Consider the following 22,567-nt stretch of genomic DNA (forward strand, 5'->3'; position numbering starts at 1 on the left):
AGAATGATGTTTCCACCTCCATGCTTCACTGTTGGGATGGTGGTCTTGGGGTTGTACTCATCCTTCTTCTTCCTCCAAACACGGCGAGTGGAGTTTAGACCAAAAAGCTCTATTTTTGTCTCATCAGACAACATGACCTTCTCCCATTCCTCCTCTGGATCATCAAAATAGTCATTGGCAAACTTCAGACGGGCCTGGACATTCGCTGGCTTGAGCAGGGGGACATTGCATGCGCTGCAGGATTTTAATCCATGATGGCACAGTGTGTTACTAATGGTTTTCTTTGAGACTGTGGTCCCAGCTCTCTTCAGGTCATTGACCAGGTCCTGCCGTGTAGTTCTGGGCTGATCCCTCACCTTCCTCATGATCATTGATGCCCCACAAACAAGGTGAGATCTTGCAGACCGATGGAGATTGACCGTCATTTTGAATTTCTGCAATTTTCTAATAATTGCACCAACAGTTGTTGCTTTCTCACCAAACTGCTTGCCTATTGTCCTGTAGCCCCTCCCAGCCTTGTGCAGGTCTACAATTTTATCCCTGATGTCCTTACACAGCTCTCTGGTCTTGGCCATTGTGGAGAGGTTGGAGTCTGTTTGATTGAGTGTGTGGACAGGTGTCTTTTGTACAGGTAACAAGTTCAAACAGGTGCAGTTAATACAGGTAATGAGTGGAGAACAGGAGGGCTTCTTAAAGAAAAACTAACAGGTCTGTGAGACCAAGAGGTTGTAGAAGAGGTTGTACAAGAATTTGACTGTGCCTAAATAACAATTTTTGCAATCACTTCTGCATGTTGACATCATCCAGATCTTCTGGCACAGCCTGGAGAGGACCAGCCAACCCCCAAAGTCAGGTTCCTCTCTAGGTTTCTTCCTAACTTTTAACCCTACCACTGAGTTTTTCCTGGCCACTGTGCATCAACTCTTGTTGTTTCTGGCCTTTTGTGGCTTGAGGCTGGTTATCTGTAAAATCACATTGTGACAACTGGTGATGTGAAAAGGGCTTTACAAAATACCTTTAAGCAATAAAAGGAAACTAGGTTTTTGAGAAAAAACCAAGGCCTGGATATGAGTGAATTGGAATGCCTCACTATTATCATGTCAAGCTGTTGGTGTCTACTACCAGTTTTAATTACAACACAAGCACCTTTAGCACTGAAAGCTAATGGAAGCTCTGAGACTGTAAACTGCCAAAGGCTCTGAACACCATCTGCAACTTTGGCCAGAGAGTTCCCTTGCCTTGCACAATCAGCCAAGATTACACACAAGCTCCACTGCATCAACACTTCCAGTTGAGATCCGAATTCTCTCTCAGTGGAGAGAAGGGCTTCTTTTCGCCTAGAGCAAAAATCTGACTGCATTACGCTCTGTCTCTCGCTCCCTCTCTCTCTTAAATGTTTGGGAGGGAAAGACCAGAGTTGTCTCATGTTTTTGCAGAGTAAGCCATAGATTCAAAGATGATAGAGGCTCTTAAATTTGCTATGGCACCTGCTCCTCAAGATTGCAACATTCATCTGCTGCCTGCCTTCAAACCAGCGCAGACTGCTCCAGTCTTTTCATCACATTGTCTTGGAGATGCCCAGGAAACTATGAATAGACTTGTTAGGTTGGGAGGCCAGGCGGGAGTCATGGAAATGAGAGGGTCTAATATATTCATACAGATGTCCAGTGCCAACTTCAGCTCAGCCTCTCTCTGACGCTCCTGTCTACAAAACAAAGGAGGGCCCACTCTAATGAAGGGATCTGTAATCGAGTAGCAGAGCTTACAATAAATCAGTAGGCTGCATCCACTCATGATGGAAAGTAGGCTTAGTGAAAGACAGAAAAAGGGAGGGGGTGTTGAAACTTTGTGTGTGTGCATCCCCTATCCGTGATGAATGTAGCATGTATTATAGAATAGGGAACTTAACCAAATAATGTTAATGACTCACTGTCTTATTATACAAAGAGGAAAGGTGATTCCTTTATAGAAGGTACGCCTATACATCTATTTTAATGAGAACATAATTAAGAAGCACTCTTCCATCCTTTCCATCCTTACTTAATTTCTGTATTTTATATTAACCACTGCTCTGAGCAGGGTAGATGAAAATAAACTTGGACTAGGTCATTGCTGCCATGTTGTTTTTGCCTATCCACTCCTTATAGATTTGGAGTATAGCAAAGGAGACAAGGATGAGAAGCCCATTAAGCTTATTGGGACATGAAAGTGCTATGCCTAGTCACAGTCAGCTCTAGATCAATAGAAAACAGCTGATCAAAGTCCTTTTCATCTGGATTCTCTAAAGCTTCTGTGATAGGGTCACCTCAGCCAGCCAGGTCCAATTGTTCGCCTGAGTCAGACAGAGGACGACTTACCAGCTCATCCCTCTTGAGGGCGCTGAACCGAGAGCTCCAGCCACAACGCCGATTGCTGTTCTGCTTCCATGGTTCTCCCGAGTTCTCCACCAACTCTTCCCCCATGGCCCCCGCCCTTCCTCAAATAAGACCTGAGCCCAAATAGAGTTGTAGAAATAAAAAAGGCTGGGCAAAATGAGAGGCAGAGAACAAAAGGCGAGGCAGAGTTCTGCCAAGACTGAAGGAGCCAGTGAGATTAGAGACGTCAATCCCAGTGTCTTTTGCACCTTCCAAGGCCCCCTTATGGGATCAACCAGAAAGTTGTAATGAAAGCGCAGGAACTTTTCTCTCCCTCCTTTCCTCCCCTCAATCTCCTTCCTTCCCATGCAATCTCACTGCATCGGTGTAGAGATGGGGAGAGGTTTAGGTGGGTGTGAGTGGGTGGGTGGGTGGGGGCAAATCAGACGCAGACCAGCCAAGAACTTCATCTGAACTCGTGTCGGCTTTGCATCTCCCACTTTCATCTCAGGTCACTGTCAGTGGAGGGTTTATCTCGATAAAGACTGGGGTAGATGAGCCAGGGCCCTCACAGCCTTAACAATGAGGTTGTCAAATGCCAGGGTTACATCGTAGTCTAACATATCATGCTTTTTTTTTTAAATACCTTAGAGTAACGTTTTGGGAATGGGTCATGTCCTGGGATTTTGTCATTTGACTGATCACAGAGGCAGGTGGTTCAATGTCGTAAAAAGTTAGTAGAAACATTATAGAGAAAACATAACTGTCAAAAAAAACTATCAGGATTTAAATTGATTTACTGTAACTATACATTATTTTACAAATGTAATTTGTGATATAATTTTTTTTGCACAGAAGCACTTTCAAGATCCAACAAATATAACCTGTTGCTAACTGAGTTAGCAGTGGCGCAAATGAGAGCTAGGGAGCTCCCAGCATGACTTGGTCCTTTTTATTACTGTTTGACCTGTTCTCTCTCTACAGCGTAGGGCAGTGCGTTAAAGAGCTACAGAGTGCTGTAGAACTTATAGACCGTGCACCAGATTGTGGAACGCGCAGTAGGCTAGTCGAAAACCAGGTGGCATAAGTTTGCATTATCCAAAAAGTAAAAATTAAAGGTAAATAGCAGCATGGAATAAACATTGATTTGGGTTGAATAATGATTTTGCTTTGATCAGAGAAACTGTCAGTGTCTTCAAGTTTATATGGCACAGTTAGGATGATGATTACAAAACAAAACATCTGCATGTTTTACAGATCACAAATGCCAGCTGCTGACAACTAGACTAATAGCAAGGGGAGAAAGATTATATATGCCTGGGCTGTGGGACAGTGGAGGCGCATTGATAAATCAAATTAAACTTAACTGGTATTACATATATAATCTGGGGATTGTTGTGTAGAACATCCTGCTATTAATTAATCAGCTTCCTGGATCCAAACAACAAGTTTTATAATACATTTGTATCACTATGTATTGTTATATAATTGGTTAGTGATGACATTGATATAATGAGTTCAAATTAAACTAGCCTTGATTTCCAGATGAGTTTACACAAGTATTTTTCATTGGAAAAGAACCGGAGTACCAGAGAGAGTCCTGAAGTGCGCCCTGGGTATATTAGGTTGCTGATTTATGAGAATACATTAAAAATCACACACTGTTTGAGGATAATTGGGTCACGGGAGGATGGCCAATTTTTTATATGGGTAACCATAAGTTAGTGCAGAACTAATTGAATTTACATTGACTTACTTGCAACCGTATGGTTTCCATTATTACAGTGCTAGTTGTGCTAGAAAAAGAGCATGTGCATTCTTCAAGCATTTCATATGCAGTCAAACTCATGCCTCAAATCACAGTCATCTTCCCGTTTGCCACCAATCCATCGGGACCCCAAGAATTGAAAATTGCTTTCTACCCATGATCCTTAGTATCATAACAGAGCCGAAAGAACTTTTAAAAGAATAATAGAAAAAAATTGCACAAACCAAGTAGAGAAATCACAGAAACAAGAAATTGCAGCCAAAGGTGCCTCAAATGGGTATAGACTCAGTGGAGTTAAAATGTATCTAATCAAAGTATATTAAAGTTTTTTATTGGTATTTATGTAAATTGGATTCAGAGCGGGTGCAATTTTTGGCCCTGAAAAACTGTGAGTTTGGGATCAATGTCCTGCTGCATAATGAAACGCTGTCAAATTAGTTTTGATGCTTCTCGTTGAGCAGATAAGATGCTTCTGCACACTTCGGAATTCATCCTGCTACTGCTACTGCTAGTTCCAGTTTTTGCACATTGCAGTCCATCCTCTGTAGTTCAGCTGTTGAAGAATGATAGTTTTCAAGTCCAATCCAACCTCGTTGACAGTGTTCCTGATCTGTAAGAACGCTGTTATTTTTTGCCGTTCCATCATGGAAATCATTTATTGGTCTTTCTCTAAGGGTCTTCCCTGGTCTGCTATATCAAATGCCAGTGCTTTGTTTCTTCTTAATGTACCAGTATATTTTGGAACGTCTAATGTTTTGGTTATGTCTCTGTTAAATATTTTGGTTGTTATCTGTTGTATGATGGCTATCTTGGCTAACACTGACACTGTAATACAAACATTGTTGTCAGACCAGAAACTGACTCCAAACGCAAAGCTTAGCATCAAGATGCATGCACTAAGGATGCAAACAATGCGACATACCTGCTCACTAATTAACAGCTGTGTAGCCAATTGTAGCCGAATACTTTTGCATGCTATAACATCATTTTTTGAATCCAATATTCATCCAGTATGAATACATTATTTTCAAATAAAAGCTGCAGTTTAACCCCATAGTTTGTGTATCATTGCAAATACTAAGAGCTGTAATACAGAGCCCAAAAAGTGTTAAACTGTCCAAATACCTTTGGAATTTGATATACACAGAGAAAAATTATAAACGCAACGCTTTTGTTTTTGCCCCCATTTATCATGAGCTGAACTCAAATATCTAAGACTACACTAAAGGCCTATTTCTCTCAAAGAAATTTCACAAATCTGTCTAAATCTCTGTCAGTGAGCACTTCTCCTTTGCCAAGATAATCCATCCACCTCACAGGTGTGGCATATCAAGATGCTGATTAGACATGATTATTGACAGATTTGTGAACAATATTTTCGAGAAATAGGCCTTTTGTGTACATAGAGAAAGTCTTATATCTTTGAGTTCAGCTCATGATAAATGGAGGCTAAATGGAGTGTATATATATACACTCACCTAAAGGATTATTAGGAACACCTGTTCAATTTCTCATTAATGCAATTATCTAATCAACCAATCACATGGCAGTTGCTTCAATGCATTTAGGGGTGTGGTTCTGGTCAAGACAATCTCCTGAACTCCAAACTGAATGTCAGAATGGGAAAGAAAGGTGATTTAAGCAATTTTGAGCGTGGCATGGTTGTTGGTGCCAGACGGGCCTGTCTGAGTATTTCACAATCTGCTCAGTTACTGGGATTTTCACGCACAACCATTTCTAGGGTTTACAAAGAATGGTGTGAAAAGGGAAAAACATCCAGTATGCGGCAGTCCTGTGGGCGAAAATGCCTTGTTGATGCTAGAGGTCAGAGGAGAATGGGCCGACTGATTCAAGCTGATAGAAGAACAACTTTGACTGAAATAACCACTCGTTACAACCGAGGTATGCAGCAAAGCATTTGTGAAGCCACAACACGCACAATCTTGAGGCGGATGGGCTACAACAGCAGAAGACCCCGCCAGGTAGCACTAATCACCACTACAAATAGGAAAAAGAGGCTACAATTTGCACGAGCTCACCAAAATTGGACAGTTGAAGACTGGAAGAATGTTGCCTGGTCTGATGAGTCTCGATTTCTGTTGAGACCTTCAGATGGTAGAGTCAGAATTTGGTGTAAACAAAATGAGAACATGGATCCATCATGCTTTGTTACCAATGTGCAGGCTTTTGGTGGTGGTGTAATGGTGTGGGGGATGTTTTCTTGGCACACTTTAGGCCCCTTAGTGCCAATTGGGCATCGTTTAAATGCATTGAGCATTGTGTCCATCCCTTTATGACCACCATGTACCCATCTGATGGCTACTTCCAGCAGGATAATGCACACAAAGCTCGAATCATTTCAAATTGGTTTCTTGAACATGACAATGAGGTCACTGTACTGAAATGGCCCCCACAGTCACCAGATCTCAACCCAATAGAGCATCTTTGGAATGTGGTGGAACGGGAGCTTTGTGCCCTGGATGTGCATCCCACAAATCTCCATCAACTGCAAGATGCTATCCTATCAATATGGGCCAACATTTCTAAAGAATGCTTGTTGAATCAATGCCACGTAGAATTAAGGCAGTTCTGAAGGTGAAAGGGGGTCAAACACAGTATTAGTATGGTGTTCCTAATAATCCTTTAGGTGAGTGTCTATATCACTATATCAGTTGTATAAAAATTATTTTACAATGATTCAACATGACTGTTAAGTGACAGCTTCATCAAAAAAAACTCTCCCAGCAGGCCTTTATAAAACAATTAACAGCATAACATGCTTTTGTTATGCAGATAAAGAAACAGACAGAAAACAAAGAACCTGACAAACCTAACAAAGACACATCATGCTTTTTGTGATGTTCCACCAGACATTTGACAGTTATTGAAATATCCTTCTTTCATGGAAAACCCTGCTATTTAACTTGTTTATAATTTTATTATTGTCAATTTTCTTTCACCACAATTGTGGCGTCTTGGTTTGGGGGAAGCGTAGGGTTCTCTCAAATGATACATTCATAAATCAACAATGGGTGATACAATAGCACTGGAAATCACCATGGCAGCAGTGGCCATGTCGGTGTCTGCTCCATTAGGCAAGTTCTCACACAGGTGTATAGTATGCTTGATGACATTGATAGGGAAGGGTCACCAGCTCGTCTGAAACACTGGTGTCACCCATTTGTGTGCTTTATTGATTTAGTGTTGGTTGAACTGTGAGCCAACACCTAATTTACCAACCCTTTCACACAGTTGTAATCCCATTTTCTATCCAAATAATATAGTGGGGAATTTCAGACGCATAACTGACAATACAAAGATGGGTTTGTTTAATATATTCTTTTCATTGTTCACATTTTATTTTCAGTGCTCGCTGCAGGATAATGAGATGCTTCTTAATATCTTGATCATTATTATATATTTTAATACAATTTTAATAATAAAACACATTTCTTCACAAATGTTCTCTTTTTTTTTTGTTCAACCAGGGTTTAGTCATAATTAATTTTAAAGTTCCTTTGTATTCTGTATTATAAAAAGACCTGTTACATAGGTTTCTATTGGCACTAGATGTAATTATTCCAGTAAAGAAATTACTGACTGGTCCATCAATTACAAGGTTCTGTATCCAGAACAAAAGCATAAAATGAACTACAATGACTTTAATTAGTGGGGATACTCTGAAAGCAAAAACCTTTGATTGGACCCTTTCCCTGATTTGAATAGAATCTACACCAGAGCCAATAAACATCCTATAATTTGAACATTTTAAAAATTCAGTAATTTCAATTTACAATATAGGATCTGTTGAACTTTATATTCTACTATTATATTCCAACACATACAGTTTTTACTTCTATTGCAAGGACAATATATCTTCTCATGACAACTGGAGAGTCTCCAATATGACCATAACAGGTTCTCATGTTTAACAACCCTAACTTACATTTATGATAGTACAGTTTTAACAGCCTGAGCGGATAATATCTTTGCAAATCTCCCAAGGCATTTGATTAGAGTGCACTGATGAAATGAAGAGCACAGCCAATGCAGTGCTTTTACTCCAAGGCATGTGAGAGAGAGAAAAAAAGTGTTTAATCTATCTCTGGGATTAATCTCCTCAGCTGTGTCTTACCAGTGTATTCCCTCACTGTGTTATATGAAGGATGTTCTGGTGAGTTTAGGGAGATGCGCTGGCCCACCATGATCCTTCATGGTCTTAATTAGTGTCTTGTTGTCACTGTTCTCGTTGTGCAGCGATGGACAGGACACGCGTCACTATGTTGCAACATTGTATTTAAAAAACCTCTGCTCTGTTAATTCCTGATCTTCCTCTATCTCCTAATTCCAATTCAGAATGTAGCTTTCTTACAGGCTGCCGACTGCCGATTTATCATGCTATTTATCCATTTATCACTCCATGCACTTCTTTAATTTCTTTCTTTTGTTGTGTGGGATCTGTATTTTCCCCATGAAAGACCATGGAGGTTATGTTATGCTGACAGTTGTGTGAAGTAAAATAGTCTCAATATATAATCATTATTTAAGGTCAGGTACCTTCATGAATTTATTTGTCCTTTCTGCTCTTTAATATATCTTCCCAATGGAAACAAGTGTAAACAATTGTGTTCACATGAACACCAACTGTAATATGAATGTGTTCCTGTTAATTAAATCAAAGTCACCGTGTTTTTATGTTGGGTGACCTGATCATTTCAATGTACAGTACTGGAGATCTGTGACATCCTGACAACTCCTGACAACTCATCCTGACAACTCAGGTCAGCCCAGAAATTGACAAAAAAAAACGTTTTCATTCAACAATCATTCTTGAAAGGGTGAGACATAAGCATTTTTATTGGAAAGTTATCAGAATAGTCACTTTTTTATTTGGCAACGAAGTATCATATGATTATTAGTCTTACACTGTATATTTCTTGTTTTGCCAGCAGTGTAGCAACGCATCCCACGGCTGATCCTCCTCTGAAACTAAGAAGTGTTGGTCTTGGTTGGTTTCAGGATGAAAGCAACTCTTCCCTTTGGTTTAGGGTCAAATTCCACTGCCCCCAGCTTGATGTATTTCAGATGGTTAGTCAGATGTGTGCCTTGACTCTTTGTGGTCACTACAGATCATATGGCAGTTGTCATAAGTGTAGGGATGTTAAACCTGGAGGCCTGGCTGAGTGTTCAATCTGGCCGTTATCATCATGGCCACCTAATCATCACCCTAATTTTCAATTGGTTCATTCATCTCCTCTCTTGAGCACTGTGACAAAAATGTGTTAGGTAATACGAGTACTAAATGTATGCAATCAATAATTAATGTAAGTCACTTTGGATAAGAGTGTCAGCTAAATTACTAAAATGTTAAATGTTGTAAAGGGAAATGAGTAGCGAGCTATGAACTGGAAAATAACCCTGTGCAATTTCACACAAAAGCTTACTCATTTGGAAGTTCCCTTTAACTCATATTGTCTATGCTAGACTGGATTGTCTCACTTCAACAGTGCAGTACTTTGCAGTAACACTCCCATACAACGTCTATTTGTTGAAAATTAAACTGTGCCAAATAACGATCTACAGGCCATATCATCAGTTACATAATGGAAGTTGTAAAGTAACCACTTTCTTTCAAATAGTTACAAATACTAAAGTACAGTAGTACCCACAGGCTAAATAAGATAGGCCAGCAGTATGTCCATAATGGATTACGTTTAAATTGGTGGTGAAACTGGTTTTATATGTAAGAAGCTGAACAGGAGATATATTCTGACAAAAACATTGTCGTCTTGCAAAAGGTCTTACACATACTGTATGTTTAGCAACTATTTGTATGTAGTTCGGCTACATACATACTAATTTTATGTTATTCGGCTAATTTGATTCATATACATCATGTATGTAATTTATAAACTACTTTCCAACCCTGTTAACCTCTTAACTCACTGTTAAGAGGAAAGCCACATTAAAGTATAGCATTTATAGTAGCGTCGATAATTTATATTGATTCCTGCGAATGTGTTTTTACTTCAATTATGTTTAGTTCAATTGACTGTGTTAATGCTGTATAATGGATGTACTGTGATGTAAGTCTAAACTTTACCATAATATGCATAATATAAGCAAGCAATTAATGCCTCATTGTCATTATTTTCTAGCACTGACTTAGTTCTTAGGTGTCAACCAAGCAAACTTACAATTACAAGCCATAGAAATGAAAATAATTTGGGATTGGTGGCCACTATATGTAGCTCGATATATATGACACGATTTGGGATCCACAACAAATGGCAATTATTGCACATAAATCCCAATGTCACAGGCTGTAAAAGACTAAATCACTGGAGGAGTGCCGCTCTGGCCCTGTCCCTCCCCCAAAGGGTTATTTTTTTCAAACAAACTTTGGCAGGTACGTGATTACTTGCTAACACAATACATCAAGACTTGAGGATGAAGAACCATGCACATTTGAATTTCAGTGTACTCTAGAGGAAAATCTGCAAAACAGACAGAATCCGGCATTAATACCTTCGGGAGAAGAAAGCTGTTCCACCCTGTGGATCATGACGTCACTCTCGATTTAGTTTTCCCTCTATCACCGCAGACTATGCAAGGATGCAACGAAAGGACACCATTATCCAGGACCTTCAAGAGACTGGAATGGTTATTCATGTAATTCTTTCTCCAGTGATTAATAATGCTTTTCACTCTTAGATTATTATGTCTGGAAAAGCCGCACATGAGCACTGCCTTAGCCACTAGCTTTCAGCTGTCCCTCGAGTCTAGGTCAACAAGCATACTGTATCTCCAACGACCCAACTCAAAATTGTATTTAAGTGTTGTTTTGAAGTCAGTCTCTCATTGGCTATGCAAAGCAGATGTAGTGTTGATGACCTCTATTCAGCATTTAACCCTGTGATTGAATTCCTCCAGGAAGTCACATATGTCAATGCATATGATGGCAGGCTACCTCACCTGATGACCTTAGTGAGCTCCGCAGAGCCTGTGGGAGATGATGGAGTGTGATGAAACAAATCCCTGTCGACTATGGCTGTTTAGCTAACAAAAACAGAATCCTTCTATCTATGTAATCTATACAATTTAGCAAAACCATTTTTAACTATGATGTTACACATTCCAATATCCAAAGGCAGAAGGCTATGTATAAAATGTATTACAATTTCAAATAACTTTTTACATTTTAAAATATGTTTTGTTACCCGTGTGAATGTATTAAATTAAAAGCATATCAATAGTATTGAGCAATTCATTCAATATCAGTACCAATTGGTAGGCCTATTATATTAGATGTTAATATATGCTCAGTAAACTAGCTATTAAACTAAAAACTATTTATATTACGCTATATCTTTTGTTATATTTCAGCACATTTTTAAAAATAATTGTACCTATATATTCTCAGGAGTTAAATACCCCCGGGGCATTTTGCCCCAAAGTATTGTATTTTACCCATTTTATTTTCATTGTGTGGAAATAAAATGTGCCTTCATTTGGTGGTTTGGTTGAGAATTACAGGTGGGGGGTGTTTAACCCAGAGAGGCGTTTAACCCCAAGCCACCCTACGCGTGTGTGGATGACTTTACATCCTGCATTTATTGTATATTGGTCCAGACAGTTAACATTTAAAAATACTGAAGATCTGAGAGAGAGAAAATGCTTTAAGATGACTCATATAGGTGTGTGTGTGTGTGTGTGTGTGTGAGAGAGAGAGAGAGAGAGTGTGTGTGGATTTTAAAATGCATAAGCTGAATTTACATCAGCATTTCAATGCAAGTGCACTGACAATCCCAGAGCTGTTGGTAGAGACAAGCAATCTACCAGGCATGATGTCCTATGGCTTGTTCATGACAATAAACGTCTCTGAATCTAATGTGAAATGACCTATTATGAATTGTGTACTGAAGGAAATAGGAATTGTCTGATTAAATTAACTTTTTTGATATATAATTATCAGCCAAACAATCTACAGTCACTTTTCCAAGTAAAAAAATATTGTTGCTCAAGCATATTTTATCTTCCAGCCTGCGGAAAGTTCAGGGAAAACCCCTGTATCAACACTCCCTGTCTCAAAATGATTAGAGCGATTCATTTAATATCTATACTTTTTTTTTCAACTTGTAAGCCTGACAAGTCCTTTTGTTATGCAAAACTATTAAATGAAATGAAGTACAAAGCCAGTGATAGCATCACCAATGGTTTACACACTGAGCTTCTTTAATGAAATTTTCCTTTCCCAGAGAATCGACAAGCTCCATTCCCCTGGCAGAGCATTTAATTACAAAACCTACATTAGATTATGAAACTATACAGCACATGGCGAGAGGAAAGGGTGTCCTTTGATGTGCTCTTGTAATAGCAGCATTGGAAAAAGGAAATAGAAAAAGAATTGCATGCTTTGTTTGCATACCTCACTTGAATCAGCTGACAGATTTATTTCGTCTTGCAGAGCACTGTTTTATTCTAAGCTCCACCACATTCCACCCACCTCACCTTTCCCATTACAGCATTCAGACTGTCAGAAAGAGTGTCAGAAAGTGACTGAAAATCTGTGAGAATTGTTAAAATGTCAACCCTCTTTGACGCACTGAGGCTTGTGGGTGTCAATGCTTCTTGATGATGGAAAGCATGTGTTCTGAGAGTGCGTTCTTTGTAATCGAAGGTGAAGCTCTGTGTTTGAAGGCAGCACATCCTCATCTAAGAGGACTCCATCAAACCTGACGAACTGAGATGCTCGGGGCAGCAATGCTTGTCTTCTTCACAGGCATGGGAAGTTGTCATTCAGTGGTGCTGTTTGAGATCATCAGAAGCCGTGGAACGCACAGAAGCCTTGGTGGGAGGACATTGAGGCTAATGGAAGATGAGTCAGTCATACAAGTCGTAAAAGGTGTCCATGGAAATGTAAAGAGTAGGAAAATATTGTATGCTACAGCGCAGTATTGAATCCATATTGCCATCATCTGAAGAAATTGTATTGTTTTAAGACTGAGGTATTTCTTTCAATACAAATCACAATGTAAGTGAAGACTTTTTGGTAGTACTGTACCAACGCAATAGTGTACACGGAATAACTAGTCTGGATATGCACTGTCTAACAGCTTAAAGGAAATTATTATTGTTAGGTTAAGATTATGCAAGTACACCGTTCATTTTTTTAGTGTTATTCTTGACTTTTCAGTCGCGATTTTATCAGGGTACTTTCTCTCCTGGCTGTTTTGTTCTTGGAACTCAATAACCCCTAGATTTCATTAGCTCCTCTCACAGTGTGATGTATTTACACTGGTGACATCAATGTTTGTCTGCCCATGAAAGGCAAACAATGAAATTCCTGAGAGGGAAGCGTTTCAAAAGGTAAGCTTATGCATTTGAGTACAGCACAACGTCTGCTTGAGTGGTGCTGACATTGACTTTGATATTGTGGTAGTGTTGTAAAGTTTGACTCTTTTCACTGACATCTTTACTCATTGACTTTGATAGTGTACTATTGTTGGGTAGTTTGACTCTTTTTACTGACTCTTTTTGGGTTGTTCACTGGAAAGACAGAATATTTCATTCAAAATGAGTAATACTGGAGTCAGTAATGCTCTGTTCACAAAGGACCCCCACTGCCAAACAATGAACTGAACATTTGAAAGATTCATGATTCTACAAGACCTTCATTTACATTACTGCTGTCATTTATGACTGAGATTTGTGAACGTGTGCTACAGGCAATGTGCATGTGATTGTTAGGCAAATAAAAGGGTAGTATACATTTCAAACAAGATCTTGCTTCGATTTTGCTTAACTGCATTGATGGTGATAAGGCCATATTGTTTGTGAACAGCAGAAGCTCTATATGTTTTGCTTCTACAAAACAGTGTGTATTATGACAGTCAATATTCACATATTAATTGCATTCATTCTTGCACTATGTCCAGTCATCACTTCTAAAGTATTTTTTTCTCTAATGCTACCTTCAATTTGATCTATTTTTCTCTGTGTATGTGTTGTTGGAGCACTGAGCCGGAGGACAGCATATGAATCCTGCCAGTGATGTTTCTCCGGTAGACCTAATTGCTGTCAACCATTCAAAAAAACAATTAAATGGAAGGAGTCACAAAAAAAAAGGATTTATGAGTCAGTAAAAAGAGCAAATAAATGAATGAGTCGTTTAAAAATAACAAATGATTTGCTACACTTTTATCATTGCTCACAAGAACGTTCATATTTTGTATACAGTTTCTGTGTGTGTATTTGCAGGATTAGGGAGTATTGCATTACATGTAATCTGTAACAAATAACAATTTTACTGTAATGAGTTACCAGCTCAAATATTGTAATCAGGTTACAGTTATACCTGGAGATTACTTTTTGGATTCCTCAGAAATTTAGAAAGGATGTTTGTGAAACAAATGTAGATAATTTCTTGCTTTCACAATGACATTCAATTCAGCACTGAAAATTTGCTAACTGGTTATCAGATTACATTCCTGAGCTTCGGTACTCCAAAAGTTGCTATTGACTACAATTTTTAACAGATTACTGACAACTTTAACAGATTACTTTTAGAAAGTAACCTATAGTACATACAATATGTACATACACACTAATTTTCTTTGTAAATGTGTTGTGGCAAGGACTGTTAATCCTCTATTAAACAGAAATAAAAAATGTAAGGACTGCTGCATAATCATCATCATCATATTTTAAAGTCTAAATATTGTAGCGCACACTTTGTAAAGCATAGCTAAAAGGCGTCTATCCGAGTCCATCCTTCTATGACTGGGTTTAAGGGTCACATAACAATAATTAAGTGAAGACACAACCAAAGTTTATTATTCAAAGATGTTACTTACACAGACGAAGGAGGCTTCAGCAATACCTGTTGAGAATCAGCAAATAACAACAAAACCCAAAATGAATTCATTTTTAAAAGTCTCTTAACACAGACGTTTTTTAAGTCCAGAACACGTAGATGTTGGTGGAGTTGGGTTGCAACTATGGGCTTCTGACTACATCGAATTTCTGTCAGTTAACAAACAACCTAAATTAGTAGGCATAAAACAATTGCCTCAGTAGAGTTCCAACTTCAAGTAAAGAGGGAAGTTAGGTTGAAGATCACGGTTAACCGCTGAAACTCAGACATTTCCTATACGAGGAAACATTTGGTGGTTGTATTTGATTGCTGATTTATTAGAAAGTATGGATTTTTAAAAAAATCAAAGAAAGGCACGCAGCTACAGAGGACAAACAGAAGAATGGGTTTAAGAATTCACATTTTTAGAAGTATAGACTGACGGTGACTCAATGTAGTCGGAGATAGTCCAGGCACCCTGGTCTTCACTCTACTTCATTGGTGTGATATAGGCTACATTGTGGAGTTGAGAAAAACCCATCTAAACTGGCCCTCACCCAGCCCAAGGACTATCGCTAATATGAAGGCATAATTAGCTTGCATAAATTTACATAAACTATACATGGACAATCAAATCTGAGGCCCAGCATTGTGCAACAAAGACGTACTAACTGGATCAGATAGCAGTTGACAGAGTGATTTGCAAAAGAACATAAGCAAATGTTAAACACAAAAGGAGTAAACACCATTTGCACACCGCTTTCATTGTGAGGGAGAGTTCAGGATTTTGGCAATGTGGCTTAATATGTCAAATTAACATGTGGATATAATTTCGATGTATCTGCCTCCGGTTTAAAGCAATTGTTATCTAGTATTTGTTACATTTCTAATTAGCATTACCGCAGTGACTGCAAGTCTATAGGAACATATGCTATCTGTTGGTGTAGACTTTTGTTCTTTGTGCTAAGATAGTTAAATTTAGCTAAACTAATCCTTCAATCAGGACTACAATTGTATCCAAAATATAATCAGTTTCTTAGAATGCAGATAAAGTGCCTAATTGCCAAAATCCTGCAATGTTTTTGTGTACATTTTTGAGTGTCTACAGTAGATGTATTGAAAGATGATGCCCTTGGACTAAAACATGCAAATCAAACATGATCTTCATATTTCTGTCTCGGTGCTATAAATACTACATTGTAGTCTGTACTATCGGTAGTATACAAGTACTGTAAGTGTCCTTTGATACATCACATTCTCTCACCTGCCAATGGTTGCTTTGCAACTCTCATTTGAATATGCCATGTTCCCAGTGTGCTGACCCATCAAAAATAATAAGTATCCAATGATGTTGTACAGACAACAATTCCAGTTTGTGTGACTCTTTTGGTGCCCCCTTGAAAAAAAAACTTTTGATTAATGATCAGAACAGTACAGTAAGGTTCACCCTTATATATTTTCTGTTCTTAGCATTTTCTTGTCCTTACTATTCATTAGATAAATTCTTCATATGTTGATACTCTGTTTTTGCAAGGTTAATAACTTGTACAGTAGTGATCCACAATGCATTCAGAGGGAAAAATGATTCCTCTAAAAGAAAATGTTCACTTTATAAATAATGTATAGGCAAAATCCACCATTGTTAGCCACTACAAGTAGAACAATGTTAGAGAATAGAAATACATCCCAATGTATAATTTTGTGATTTCGGGGCATTTCAAAACAAAGTAAACCTTTACTAAGCCATCATTTAGTAGAGAGCATTCTTCTTTTCCCCTCCAGATGTCCTTTATTACCCTGTGCTTGTACTGTAAGTCTTTTAGTAGATTCATAGTATAGTCTCCAAAAGAGGCAGTCTCTATTTACAAAAAAGGTTTGCTGCAATGTTTTTGTCCTTTGTTATTCCACAGGTAGAGGCCCAGTGATGTTAACCGACCCACCTGTAACACAAACACACATCCATTAAAATCAGGCCGCCATGATGTACATTACATTCCACACAGAATGTGTGCGATAATGTCACTTAGTTGTTAATGTAAGTAACATTGAAATGTAGGTCATTGAACAGAATAATATCTTTATTGGCTACCTGTGTTCTCATATTTGGCTCCCAGTGACTACATAATACATTTCTTCTAGAATAATTTGAGGTCATTTGGTGCGAAGTAATCAGAAATCCGACAAAAAGAGGCCTTTTACATCAACATCTTTACGGTTCATAAGCTGACATTATGAAATTACTAATTCTCACCACCTAATGTTATAGGAATTAGGCTGTTGGTTTTCTTTGCTCGTTTTAATGAGAAAATGCAGCAAAGTGAGCGAAAAAGCTATCAGGATATATTAGTGTCTACGCATGCAGTGGTCAACAAACAAAGCAAACTCATTAGTGTTTCCACCCACAGAAATTACCTCTGTCACACTGACTGCACAGGTCACAGTTGATTTTGCCCACAGAAGTGATAATGATAAGCATATTACTAAAACAAGATTCTAAAAGAAAAACTGCTTTTCCCACGATAAACATTTGCTTTCCTAACTACATTTTATTCCCCATCTGCAATGGGAAATTCTTTGTATTGGGGAGGCAAAACTCTGAACTACATTGAAACAGTGTCTTGTGGCTCAGGCTTATTGTCTTTCAAATGTTTACTATTTCACCTTCCAGATGCTGGCCTATCCTGCCAGGGATGGTGTGTTTACTTTGATAAAGGATGTGTGCGTATTGAGTTTGCCTTAACCTGCAGACTGAAGTTTTCTCCCTCTCCTAGTTTGATGCTGTCAGATACTCTCAGTTCTTCGGACCATCCACAAGATTAAATTGCTGTCATGAACCTCCCGCTCTGACTGACAGCTCCTCAGCTCCAGCTAAAGTACATTCCAGAAAGGGTTCAAGAAACGTGCCTTGTAACACCTATAACCCTTTCATAACAACGTTCCACTATTGATTCCAGCAGCCTGTTTACATCCTAGTCTGTTCTAAAAGGGAGTGAGAAGCTACCACTGGAACTGTCAAGCAAAATCTTTGCTACTAAAGATTTTTTACTATTAATTTATTTTTAGTATTTTAACTGATCAATTATTTGATGGTGTTGAAATATACTTTATTATTTTTCTATGAAAGAAATACATTAAACTTACCTTCAACATCATAAAAATACATATGAAAGGAAAATCCTAATGACCCTTTATCTACTGTAGTCTCCTACATATTAGCTTCAAATACTGTACACACCCAAAGACCATGGTACAAAAAAAGTGACATTCAAGATGTTCCGGGTCATTTTGACCAGCAGTTATTAATGTCACCATCTCACGCAGTTCAGGTTCGTTATTGCAGCAGGGCTTCAAATCCTGGTCCATAGTTGCATTTATCATCAACTCTGGCTAGCAGATCTGCTAGATACTCTCACTATAGAAATGTGGGTTATCAAACTAAGCATTATTTCCCTATGGCATTTCAGTGTCACACCAAACACAATCAGTGTACACCAGAATTGAACGTAAGCGAAGGGATACGTTTTGAAATAGAACATATAGTGGGGAATCTAGTAGGCATCCTCCACTTTATACACACAAATATATACACACCAATCAGCCATAACATGATGACCAACTGCCTAATATTGTGTAGGTCCCCCTTTTGCCGTCAAAACAGCCCTGACCCGTCGAGGCATGGAATCCACTAGAACTCTGAAGGTGTGCTGTGGTATCTGGCACCGAGACGTTAGTAGCCGATCGTTTATGTCCTGTAAGTTGCGATTTTGGGCCCCCATGGATCGGATCTGTTTGTTCAGCACATCCTAGAGATGCTCGATTGGATTGAAATCTGGGGAATTTGGAGGCCAAGTCAACGTCTTGAACTCATTGTTGTGTTCCTCAAACCATTCCTGAAACATTTCTGCTTTGTGGCGGGGTGTGTTATCCTACTGAGAGAGGCCAATGCAATCAGAGAATATGTTGCCATGAAAGGGTGCACATGGTCTGCAACAATGCTTAGGTAGGTGGTAAGTGTCAAAGTAACATCCACATGAATGGCAGGACCCAAGGTTAGTGCATCCTGGGGCCATGTGTTCTCTAGGTATGTGACACAGACGCACCTGGCCATCCACATGATGTAAAAAGAAACGCCGTTCATCAGACCAGGCCACCTTCTTCCATTGCTCCGTGGTCCAGTTCTGATGCTCAGATGCCCATTGTACTGTAGGCGCTTTCGGCAGTGATCAGATGTCAGCATGGGCACGCTGACTGGTCTGCGGCTATGCAGACCCATACGCAAAAAAATGCGATACACTGTGTGTTCTGACACATTTCTATCTGTATCAGCATTAACTTGTTCAGCAATTTAAGCTACAGTAGCTCGTCTGTTGGATCGGACCACACGAGCCAGCCTTCACTCCCCATGTGCATCAATAAGCCTTGGACGCCCATGACCCTGTTGCTGGTTCACTGCTTTTCATTCCTTGCACCACTTTTGAGAGGTAATGACCACTACAGACCAGGAACACACCACAAGGGCTGCCGTTTTGGAGATGCTCAATTTGGCCCTTGTCAAAGTCACTCAGATCCTTTCCTGCTTCCAACACATCAACTTTGAGGACAGAATCTTCACTTGGTGCCTAATATATCCCACCCACTCATAGATGCCAAGTTAACGAGATTATTAGTGTTATTCACTTCTCTTGTCAGTGGTCATAATGGTATGGCTGACCAGTAAATATATATATATATATATATATATACACACACTCAACTAAAGGATTATTAGGAACACCTGTTCAATTTCTCATTAATGCAATTATCTAATCAACCAAACACATGGCAGTTGCTTCAATGCATTTAGGGGTGTGGTCCTGGTCAAGAAAATCTCCTGAACCCCAAACTGAATGTCAGAATGGGAAAGAAATTTTATTTAAGCAATTTTGAGCGTGGCATGGTTGTTGGTGCCAGACGGTCCGGTCTGAGTATTTCACAATCTGCTCAGTTATTGAGATTTTCACGCACAACCATTTCTAGGGTTTACAAAGAATGGTGTGAAAAGGGAAAAACATCCAGTATGCGGCAGTCCTGTGGGCGAAAATGCATTGTTGATGCTAGAGGTCAGAGGAGAATGGGCCGACTGATTCAAGCTGATAGAAGAGCAACTTTGCTGCATACCTCGGTTGTAACGAGTGGTTATTTCAGTCAAAGCATTTTTGAAGCCACAACACACACAACCTTGAGGCGGATGGGCTACAACAGCAGAAGACCCCATCAGGTACCACTCATCTCCACTACAAATAGGAAAAAAAACTACAATTTGCACGAGCTCACCAAATTTGGACAGTTGAAGACTGAAAGAATGTTGCCTGGTCTGATGAGTCTCGATTTCTGTTGAGACATTCAGATGGTAGAGTCAGGATTTGGCGTAAACAGAATGAGAACATGGATCATGCCTTGTTACCACTGTGCAGGCTGGTGGTGGGGGTGTAATGGTGTGGGGGATGTTTTCTTGGCACACTTTAGGCCCCTTAGTGCCAATTGGGCATCGTTTAAATGCCACAGCCTACCTGAGCATTGTTTCTGACCATGTCCATCCCTTTATGACCACGATGTACCCATCCTCTGATGGCTAATTCCAGCAGGAAAATGCACCAGGTCACAAAGCTCAAATCATTTCAAATTGGTTTCTTGAACATGACAATGAGTTCACTGTACTGAAATGGCCCCCACAGTCACCAGATCTCAACCCAATAGAGCACCTTTGGGATGTGATGGAACGGGAGCTTCGTGCCCTGGATGTGCATCCCACAAATCTCCATCAACTGCAAGATGCTATCCTATCAATATGGGCCAACATTTCTAAAGAATGCTTTCAGCCCCTTGTTGAATCAATGCCACGTAGAATTAAGGCAGTTCTGAAGGCGAAAGGGGGTTAAACACAGTATTAGTATGGTGTTCCTAATAATCCTTTAGGTGAGTATATATATATATATAAATCCTATACATTGTGTTAAACTGAATTAAAACATTAAGCAAAGTTAGGCCTAGTCGTATAAATTAATCTATGTTGAATCTATGAATCCACGTTGCCATAAAGCAGTGTAAAAAGAAAGATACATAAGATACCACCTGTCTGGCTTGGCTCATTATTTATGGAAGAATTATAATAGTTTTTTTCCATGTTAGGTTAGGTAATCATGTTCCCAGTGATTCCTCTGCATTCTCAAAATGTTTTGCCTTTGGCAGAGAAGAATATTAGTGTGTAAATGAAAAAATGTGGATAATTTAGTAGAACCCTGTTTCCCAAAATGTTGGGACACTGCATAAAATACAAATAAAAACAGAATGAAATGATGAGCAAATCACTCATCCCTATATTTATTTGAAAATAGTACAAACCCGATTCCAAAAAAGACACTGTACAATTGTGAATAAAAACAGAATGCAATGATGTGGAAGTTTCAAATTTCAATATTTTATTCAGAATACATCATAGATTACATACCAAATGTTTAAACTGAGAAAATGTATCACTTTAAGGGAAAAATAAGTTGATTTTAAATTTCATGGCATCAACACATCTCAAAAAAGTTGGGACAAGGCCATGTTTACCACTGTGTGGCATCCCCTCTTCTTTTTATAACAGACTGCAAACGTCTGGGGACTGAGGAGACAAGTTGCTCAGGTTTATGAATAGGAATGTTGGATAGGGTGAGAAGCTCAGCCATCCGTGAGGAACTCGGAGTAGAGCCGCTGCTCCTTAGCGTCGAAAGAAGCCAGTTGAGGTGGTTCGGGCATCTGGTAAGGATGCCCCCAGGACGTCTCCCTAGGGAGGTGTTCCAGGCACGTCCAGCTGGGAGGAGACCTCGGGGCAGGCCCAGGACTAGGTGGAGAGATAGTATTTTGACACTGGCCTGGGAATGCCTCAGGATCCCCCAGTCAGAGCTGGCAAATGTGGCTCGGGAAAGGGAAGTTTGGGGTCCTCTGCTGGAGCTGCTGCCCCCGCGACCTGATACCGGATAAGCGGATGAAGATGAGATGTTGTCCTATTCTTGTCTAATACAGGCTTCTAGTTGCTCAACTGTCTTAGGTCTTCTTTGTCACACCTTCCTCTTTATGATGCGCCAAATGTTTTCTATGGGTGATAGATCTGGACTGCAGTCTGGCCATTTCAGTACCCGGATCCTTCTTCTATGCAGCCATGCAGACATTGTAATTGATGGAAAATTGTCATGTTGGAAAATGCAAGAGACGACGTCTGGATGGGAGCATATTTTGTTCTAGAACTTGGATATAACTGTCAGCATTGATGGTGCCTTTCCAGATGTGTAGGCTGCCCATGCCACACGCACTCATGCAGCCCCATACCATCAGAGGTGCAGGCTTCTGAACTGAGCGCTGATAACAACTTGGGTTGTCCTTGTCCTCTTTAGTCCGGATGACATGGCGTCCCAGTTTTCCAAAATGAACTTCAAATTTAGACCTATAGAGTTTTAGCCGGCAACGGCAAATGGCACGGTGGATTGTGTTCACCGACAATGTTTTCTGGAAGTATTCCTGAGCCCATGTTGTGATTTCCATTACAGCATCATTCCTGTATGTGATGCA

At 39.5% G+C, this 22,567-nt stretch overlaps 1 protein-coding gene across 1 annotated transcript in view; it reads right to left on the reverse strand.

Moving 5' to 3' along the window:
• Positions 1-14,931: 14,931 nt before the first annotated feature.
• The window catches only part of tafa2 (TAFA chemokine like family member 2), a 59,608-nt gene continuing 51,972 nt past the window's right edge, over positions 14,932-22,567 (reverse strand). Inside the window, exon 6 of the mRNA XM_010887090.4 lies at positions 14,932-16,917. The gene's annotated coding sequence lies outside the window, so the exon portion shown is untranslated. The remainder of the gene's footprint in view (positions 16,918-22,567) is intronic.

This window comes from Esox lucius, chromosome 23 (assembly GCF_011004845.1).
Source record: "Esox lucius isolate fEsoLuc1 chromosome 23, fEsoLuc1.pri, whole genome shotgun sequence".
Lineage (NCBI taxonomy): Eukaryota > Metazoa > Chordata > Actinopteri > Esociformes > Esocidae > Esox > Esox lucius.